This window comes from Psammomys obesus, unplaced genomic scaffold (genome assembly GCF_907164565.1).
Source record: "Psammomys obesus unplaced genomic scaffold, mPsaObe1.curated_primary_1811, whole genome shotgun sequence".
NCBI classification, from domain to species: Eukaryota; Metazoa; Chordata; class Mammalia; order Rodentia; family Muridae; genus Psammomys; species Psammomys obesus.
Genome location: NW_026596134.1, coordinates 11678861 through 11688087, shown reverse-complemented (window position 1 = coordinate 11688087; position 9227 = coordinate 11678861). Strand labels below are relative to the sequence as shown.

At 43.0% G+C, this 9227-nt stretch overlaps 1 protein-coding gene and 1 pseudogene across 1 annotated transcript in view; one reads left to right on the top strand and one right to left on the bottom strand.

The window, feature by feature from the left end:
- Nucleotides 1-9227, bottom strand: part of Efcab11 (EF-hand calcium binding domain 11) — a 75635-nt gene that overhangs the window by 9997 nt on the left and 56411 nt on the right. The window lies entirely within an intron of this gene.
- LOC129665991 (60S ribosomal protein L32-like) lies at nucleotides 7325-7730 on the top strand (annotated as a pseudogene).

The following is a 9227-nucleotide window of genomic DNA, read 5'->3' as shown; positions in this document are numbered from 1 at the left end:
AAAAAAAAAAAAAAAAAAAAAAAAAAAAAAAAAAAAAAAAAAAAAAGCCCAGCTGACAAGATGACATATGTTCGATTTGTTTTATGAAGTTTTTAAACTGGGAAGGTTAAACCTTAGGAAGACACACATGTATCTGTATACAATCATGTATATGTGGTTGCTACCACAGGAAGGGCAAACATTCAGCTCAGTGGAATGTGTCCTGTGCAGGAAGGTGGGAGACAGGGTGGAAGGGTATGTGGGAATATGGGAGTGCGTGGTCTTATTTTAGTTCTTGGGTTAAATATGCTAATTTTACTGTTAACTTCACTAACTTGAATACAAACATCCATACGTGGAACATTATATTTAAAAATTAACCACACACATTTACGAATTTACATCTAGTTGCAATCTGATTCAAAGTGTTGCACCATAGTTTTAATTTATGCAAACTGTTAGTGTGCCACTTTGGAATAATTTATCATAACATTTAACTTATTTATGCAACCTGTTGGAAGACTAGCATGTAAATACAGTTCAATCTAAAGAAGGAAAGCAGTATACATTATTTCCATAAAGCTAATTTAGGAAAGTATCATAAACAGTTCTTTTAGTACTAAGAACAAAAATCATTCTATAAACCAAAAGCTAAAAACAAAACAAAATTCTAACTATACTAATTTGCCCCGATTTTAAGGAGACAGAATTAAGCCATGATTCTGCAATCTATTGCGGTAGAAAAACACATTGTATGTTGGGGTTGGGGGACTTGTGTTCTAATCCTCAATGTATGTTTTGCTGGTTAGTTTCTGTCAACTGAAGAATTTTCTCCTCAGATTGCCTGTGGGCATGTACGTGGGGCATTTTCTTGATTAACAATTGATGTGGAAGGGCCATCCTCTGTGATCCTGAGTGATATAAGAAAACAAGCTGACCAAGCCATGGAGAGCAGGTCAGTGAGCGGCAGTCCTCTACTTTAGTTCCTGCCTCCAGGTTCCTGTCCTGCCTTGAGTGCCTGCCTTCGCTTCCCTGAATGATGGCTGATGAGAAAGAGGTGTAAGCCAAATAAGCACTTTCTTCCCAGGTTGCTTTGGGTCATTGTCTTTATCACAGCCATAGAAAGCAAACTAGAATACATATGCTCTCCAATGGATCATTTAATCTCACACATATAAGAGATAATACAGCATGCTTTTAAGATTCTTTTTATTGGTGAAGGCCTATGAACCGATAAGAAAAATCTTATGAAGACTTAGTAAAACTATGATACAATCTCTCCTGTAAGTACCATCAAATGCAATTCAGTACTCAAGTGGATGTAGATTTGATAATGTCCACAAGTGCTGAGAGAATGAAGTCTGCCTTACTCCACTTTGAGCTATAGTAACAAAATGTTTGAGGCTAGGAAACTTATGAAGAGGTTTGTTTGGCTTGTGATTCAAGTGGCACTGGCATCCTAGTGAGGGACGATGGTTGGCATTACCACATGACAAATCAGGGAGGGAGATAGCTATAGGCAGAAGAGGCCAGCCTGTCAGGTGGCCTTGCTTTAAAACAACCTGCTCTTTTGAGAATGAATTCACCTCTGTGAGACCCAATCCATTTAAAAAGAAGAGCATCAATTCATTCATGAGTGTGATTCCTCCATGGTTTGATCAGCTTTCATTAGGCCCCACTTTTTAAAAGTCCTACCACTTAAACACCCCACACCGAAAACAAAGAACAAGCTTTCAGTACATGAACCTGAATGGCTCAATCCATATTCTCTCAGATCACAGTACAGTACTGCCATGGGATTGGCTAACTGTGGGAAAGGTGTGCTCTATAGTGTTCAAACAGATTTGCTTTTTGATTAGAAGTATTCGGTGAGTCAGCCTTTTCATGCTACAATATTAAGGCAGAAACTATCACCTCAGTATCAAGAATTAAATCCTATAATGTAAAAGAACATGCAGGAATACTGCTTAACTGGGCTAATATGGGGAAATAATCAGTAATTGTTTGAAGATAATATAAGTGCTCCAACAGGCACAAAACCCCACAGTGGATTCTACTGGTGTGTGCAAGTGTCAGTACACATATTCATCATGCAATCCTAGAGTCTGAACGTGTCAAACAGCCTTTTGCTTCTTCTCTTTCCCCCAGGTTCTCCCTAAAATTCTAGTAAATATCCTGAATAAATATCAAAAGACACTCTCCCTCCCCCGAAATGTGAGTCACACCCATATCCTCCCAGGAGCCTACCCTGTTGCAGGCCTCCAGCCCTGACACTATTATTAATGACGCTCTGCTATGCTTGTAGACAGGAGCCTAACTTGACTGTTGCCTGGGAGGCTCCAGCCAGAACTGGATGGAGGCAGATGCTGGGACTCACAGCCAAGCATGGGAGGGAGCTCCAGGGTCCTATGGAAGTGCTGGGGGAAAGGTGGGAGGACCTGGAGGGAGCAAGAACCTCACAAGAAGACCAACAGAGACCCATGGTGGCTTACAGAGACTGAGACATCAACTAAGGAGCATGTATGGTCTGGACGTAGGCCCTCAGCACATATGTGGGTGACGGGTGGCTTGGTCTTCATATGGGGTGCCTGAAGAGTGAGTATGGGGGTGTTTCTAACATGGACTCTATTGTCTGCTTTTGGATAACTTCCCCCCGAGGCAGGGCTGCCTGGCCTGGCCTCAGAAGCTGAAGATATGCTCAATCCTGATGTGACTTCATGAGCTGGGAGGGTTGATAGTGGGGAAGGGGGTACACTTTTCTGTGTAGGGAGAGGGGAAGGGAGAAGAAGAGGAAGGGGAAAGGGGGAAGGGGGAGACTGGGAGGAGAGAAGGGAGGGAGCACCCTTGGGATGTAAAGTCCATAAACTGATATTTAAAAATAATTAAAAAAATGAGTCCTCCAACAGAAGAAAAGATATAAATTATGGTACTCTGGGGAAACGTTCCTTTCCTTGTTCTCATATGTGCATGTACAAGGATGTCTTTTGGAGGAATTCCTGCTTACCTCTTTACTCACTACTCCAAAATGAGAGACATGCTTAACGGGTCTCCTTTCCTCTGCCCTAGAAGCATTTCCTTAGAGCAGGTGGAGGCACAGACAGTGCCCGTGCGGCAGGCCTTCCTGTGGGGAGCCCACAGCCTGCCAGGCAGTGGGAAGTCTCAATCTGAGCTGCACTTTTGCAAGCCCCGCCCTCTAACCGAGCACTCCCTCTCATGAAGCTGATGTTTCTCTCTGCTACTTGCCTGCACTTGGAGTCTATTTCTTATTTGATTGATGATGGTAAAAGAGGGTTCTGGCTAGTCCCAATACAACACTATTAATCAGAACGAATAAAAGATATATATATATATATATATATATATATTTCTATATGCAGATATCCTAGAACATAAGAGACAAATCCATGTATACTAGCATAAGTTAAAACTGAGCAACACAATACCACATATTATTTAAGATGGATACATTTTGTCATAAAACATAAATGCATACATGGTGACTGTAAAAAGTTCAAATACGGCTTGGCTCTGTGACACAGGAATGGAAGTGCAATCAGGCAGGGCTACCCAGGGGGCTTCACCCATGGAAGGAATGGGGTGTTAGGTTTCTAAACCCACTTACAGTCCACATAGAAGCAGTGTGGAAAAGGCTTTGAGAGCTGCTCAAAAGATCCTGCCCTGTCAGTCAAGTGTTGTCAGCTCTTTTCCAGAACCCCCCTGAAAAACTGGGGTTCGCCACACCTGGAAGTAGATACTAAACATGGGTACTGGCTCATGTGGGTTCTTTCTAGACAAGAGGACAATCTACTGATACAAAGAACCGTGGAGTTAAAAAGACAACAGAAAATCCAGAAGGAGGGGTGGCATTGCTGTCCACAAGAAGAGGCACCTGACTGCATCTCTGCCACGACGAATCCTAAATACTGTGTCATTTTTCTTTCAATATGAGAGTCTCTGTTAATTATCTCTATAGGAAGAGTCAATGGCTGTTCATGGATATTCAGTTCAAAGACATAAATCACAGGAAAGATGAACTCAGTGGTACTTCAGCTGAGTGTATTTTGATTATATAAGATTTGAAGACACGTGCAAAGGAAACATTCTATTACTTCCTGATTCTTTAGTATAAAAACCCAACCCCCTTGAGTCACAAGAAGAATAGTATATAGCTTGTGCAGCTCATTTAGAAAGTATGTGTTTTAGGCTTTCCTACCTTTTTCTTAAATTTTTAATGTAATTTAACAACTTCACCTGTTCTTTCCCCCAAAAATAAATACACAAATAATACAATTTTTGTCTTGGTGCATACACAGACCATGTTCTGTATCCAGGGAAACAGATAAAGATTATATTAGCATGAATTACTGACATCTGGATTAAGTATCTGGCCCTAATATCACGTTGTAATTTATAATCTGGAAATAAATTAGCTGGAAGGAAAGGCAGGTGCTCTGTGACTGAAAGTATAGATAGAATCGAGGCTTTACACAAAAGCTTGTCACAGCTTCTGCTGCCTGTAGAGAGCAGGATTCCTGAGTGAATGTGTGCTTTTGGCATGGGCACACCCATGCTGAGGGCTCCAATGCCTCAGCCCCACTCGGGTGGCAAAGCTTCACCCAGTTGAGGCTCAGAGGGATTAAGCTCTCCTCCGGAGTTCCAGTGGGAGGGGCGATCAGCCTGTGCAGCCTCCTGCTCCCAGCTGTTGGCAACACTGCTCACCTCCAGAGGCCTCCTACTGAGACTAGATACCCAGTTATACATAATAATATAGCTTGCTGACAGGGCAGGCCCCACCCTGATCCCAGCTTTCCTATACGTGTCTGTCTGTCCTTCATTCCCTCACTGCTCCCAGTTAGGGTTCCAGGATCTAAACTGGGCAGTAGCTAAGCCTCTGTCTACAGCAGGCCAGGGAATGCTTCGGCTTCTCATGGTTAGCATGTACCTAGACAGGATCTGTTCAATACTCACTGTGGCTGTGTTTGTGAGTATAAACTTGTAGGCGTGGGTGGATATGGGTGCACACGTACGGGAAGGCCAGAGTCCACGTCAGGTGTTTTCCTCAGTCATTCTCCGCTTGATTTTTTGAGGTGAGATAGCTCACTGATTCCCTTAGACCTGTTGGTCAGTGAGCCCCAAGGGTCGTCCTCCCTAATGGTGAGATTACAGGGGAACATTGCCATACCCGAGCATTTACACAGGTGCTGGGGACCTGAACTCAGGTCTTCATGCTTTTGACAAGTGCTGTGTTAATTGAGACAGCTTTTCAGCCCTTTAAAAGACGTTCAGAAAGAGCATAGGAAGGTGCTGTGGGCACTCAGTCAAGGGCAACCTACCTGCAAGGCTTTACTGGGAATGCCAGAAACCCTGAGCCCCTGAGGATGTCACTGTTCTTTGTTTGGCTGTCTTTGCAAAGTGGAGAACCATAAAGATAAAACACAATAGAAACAGACAGTACAGTGTTACCTCACAATGCAATACAACATGTGATTTGGCTAACATCACGTAGACGGGGTGGGGCAGAGTGCGTGACCAACGCACCATCTAGCCTCTGTCTACCTTTTAGATTTCACTTAGAATTGGCGGCGTTTCACTCCCTGCAATCCAACTACCCTGTGGTTTTCTTTACTCTCAGTCCTGCCAAGTACAACCTACTTTAGAGCCTTTGCAACTGAGTTCCCTCTCTCTGAACGGCTCTTTTTCTAGATGGCAGCTGGTTTTCTGTCATTTAAGTCTCAGTTTAACTGTCACTTGTCACAGAGGCCTTCTCTAACGTCCAGATCTAAAACAATCTCCTCACTCCATCACTTGTTGTTTTATTCTCCTTACAGTGTTTCATCTCTACCTGAAACTGTTATCTCACTCAGCTGTCGCCTGTCTTCTCACAGGGAAACTAGAAAGTCCTGGAGCTGAGGGGCACTGTTTGCTTGGATGGTGCTCAAACAGCACTCAGAATGGCACCTGGCACAGCACAGGTGCGCAATAGCCATTTCCTGACCGAATTGGCGATCATAGCCTGGCCCGACTTAAAAATCTCTTAATGTCAAGGCTTCTAAGACTAAAACAAATGTCTTTTTATGTGTTATCATCTTCAAAATTTTTTAAACAGAAATGGGTTAAAAGTGGAATACCTTTGACTAGACGGCTTTTAATACTTAAGATCAGACCTGGAGATCTGACATCACCAAGAGTATCTCTGAGGTGAATGCTGCCATTTAATTTGTGCATTTTAATCATACTGATCCTACCCTTTAAAAACTAAAAATAGATCCTCCCACTACTTTTACTAGGCACTAAGTAGTCTATTATAGTCTATTGCTAAAGCTACTACATTATTTTTCTACCCAAATTACCTTGCACTTTTTGGCAAAGATAACATCTGAATATATCCCTGGCATTCTTGTTGCAAGAGCGAGCATAATAAGTGAAGCACAATGCGAACATACTACTGAATGAAATTCTTATAAAATGAGCTTCGTTCCCTCGGCGGAGAAAAGGAGACACTGCATATTAGGCCAACAAGTCGGAGTAAAACAGCCCTACAAACAATGCCACGTCTCTGTCGTACGGAGCCTGACTCCTGTGCATGTCAGAATTTGAATAACTGTTTTACCCATTTAAAGTGGAAAGCTATTCCTTCAAAAAATGAACTCAAGACTCATTCAAATATGATTTTACTGGCACAGTTTCAGAATCTAACTACAGTGAGATATTTTGTCTAGGTTAAATTTAAACCTCCCCATTCTTCAGGCTTACCTGTTACAACTAATAGGTCTTAAGATAATGAACAGCCACAGACTATTAAAAAAAAAAAAAAAAGCCCACTTCTATAAAAACCAAAGATCATTTTGTGTGATATGTGGTTTCATTTTTAAAACTCCATGTACTTGAACAAATTATATACTCCTGAAAGAAATGATTATTTTCCATGAAAGAAAATGTCCCTGGAATAAAGCCTTAGCACAAAAGTGAAATATCTACTGTCAAGTAGAGGCTGTTTTGCCATTTGGCAAACACGGGGCTTCTTCCCACATAATGGCAGGAGGGAAGTAGGCAGCTGGGGTTAGAGTGGAGGCAAGCCTGGGTATTCATATACCAAGTACACAAAAGTGTCAGGCTTTAAAGACAGGCCCGTGAAATACCTGCACTTAAAAAAAAAAAACAATATTAGCTTTAGATTATGCCCAAGAAACTAGGAGAAGAAAACAAGACTGTCTGATATTAGGGTATGCAAATAATCAGAATTTCTTATTGACCTTTGAGATGACTTTACGGAACTATAAAAATTTGAAATGAGCTTCTTCCTAGGCGCTACCTACGAGGTAGCTGCCATCTCCTTTGAGGCAACATGGCTACCCTCTGGCCTCTGGTGAAGCCCAAGATCATCAAAAAGAGGACCAAGAAGTTCATTGGGCACCAGTAAGACCAATACGCCAAAATTAAGCGGAACTGGCAGAAACCCAGAGGTATCAACAACAGGGTTTGGAGAAGATTCAAGGGCCGGATCCTGATGTCCAACACTGGTTACGGAGCAACAAGAAAACCAAGCACACGCTGCCTGGAGGCTTCTGGAAGTTTCTGGTCCACAGTGTCAAGGAACTGGAAGTGCTGCTAATGTGCAACAAGTCTTACTGTGCTGAGATTGCTCACAGTGTTTCCTCCAAGAACCCAAGAGCCATCTTAGAAAGAGAAACACACTGGCCATCAGAGTCACCAATCCCAACGCCAGGCTGCACAGTGAAGAAAGTGAGTAGATGGGCTGTGTCATGTCTTATTTGTGTTTAAAAAAATTGTGCCCAAAAAATTGAAATGCATTAAAATCTTGGTTAAAGTAGCATCTCAAACCACACCTACTATAATGACATAGTGGTCTGATGGGGCAAGTGGCCTGGCTTCGGATGTGATCCATGGTGGTGTAGTTGGGGATTTAATGACATATTACTTTTTTTTTTTTCCAAGACAGGGTTTCTCTGTGTAGCCTTGGCTGTCCTAGACTTGCTTTGTAGACCAGGCTGGCCTCAAACTCCCAGAGATCCTCCTGCTTGTGCCCCACTGAGTGCTGGGATTATAGGCATGTACCTGGCTGTTACTTTTTGTTACAGTTCTTGGTCCAAGTAGCTTAGGAAGTCAGTTCTGATTCCAGGAGGGGGAGGGTTCGGGTCGCTCTCTTCAGGAAAGAAGAGATACTACCACAAAGCGCGTCTGGACCAGGAAGGGAGGAGTTACCATTGGGCAGTGATGGTGCAACCGTGATGTGCACATCCTTTCCTGGGGAAACGGGGTTCAGAAGGATGATTGGTGGGCATCAGTGGGAATGCCTAACCCATGGAGCTCAAACTATGAGCTGAAGAAAGTTGCCATTGAAATTCCCATCCTCACACAGGCAAGGAGGGACACGAAGACTGGCACTATCTAGGCAGCTGGCAATGTTAGAGATGGTGGGGGCGGGATCCAGCTCTGTCTACCACTGAGAGACATAAAACTCACAAAGAGTAACACAGGCAGTGGTTTGTGCTTAGTATAAATTAAGGAAGATGACTCAAAAGTCATGACTCTTTTAAAACATATTTAAAAAGATGTTTCTGTTTCTTCATTTATTTCTTAATAATATTTATTCTTTGATAATTCCATATATGCACACCAAGTATTCTGATCATACTCACATGTCACTCAGAAGGCAGAAGCAGGTAGATAGACCTCTGACTTCAAGGCTAGCCTGGTGTACAGAGGGAGTTCCAAGAAAGCTGGTGAAAATGTGGCTGAATAAGGAAGCCATGTTCCAGTCCCAACAAGCAGCAGAACTTGGCAGCTTCAGCCATTTGGTTCCAGTTTTAGAGTCAAGGATACAAGAAAGAGGTTATGGAATCTTCCTCCACGGCTAAAGAAAGTCGCTGAGGCCAGGCATGTGACAGGGGTGTCCCTGTATGGAGGCCATTACATAAAGCTATGAAGGTGAAACCTGGATTGCCTTGGAGACCCAAGATGTTGGAGCTGCCAAAGTCATGGGATACCTGCTAAAGAAAGCTGCAGACTGGGTGTGGAACCAGCCCAAGGAAAGAAGTGTGCAGTAGTCAACAAAGCTGAGAGGGGCTGGAGATCTGAAGAGCACTCTGACATCAGACATGGAGATGCAGCGTTTGGGGCTTGCCCAGCTGATTTTTTGGTCTTGCTATGGTGCAGCATTTCCCCTCTATGCTCCCTTTCCTCCTTTGTAGAATGGTAATATATATCCTGTGCTGGATTTTACAGGA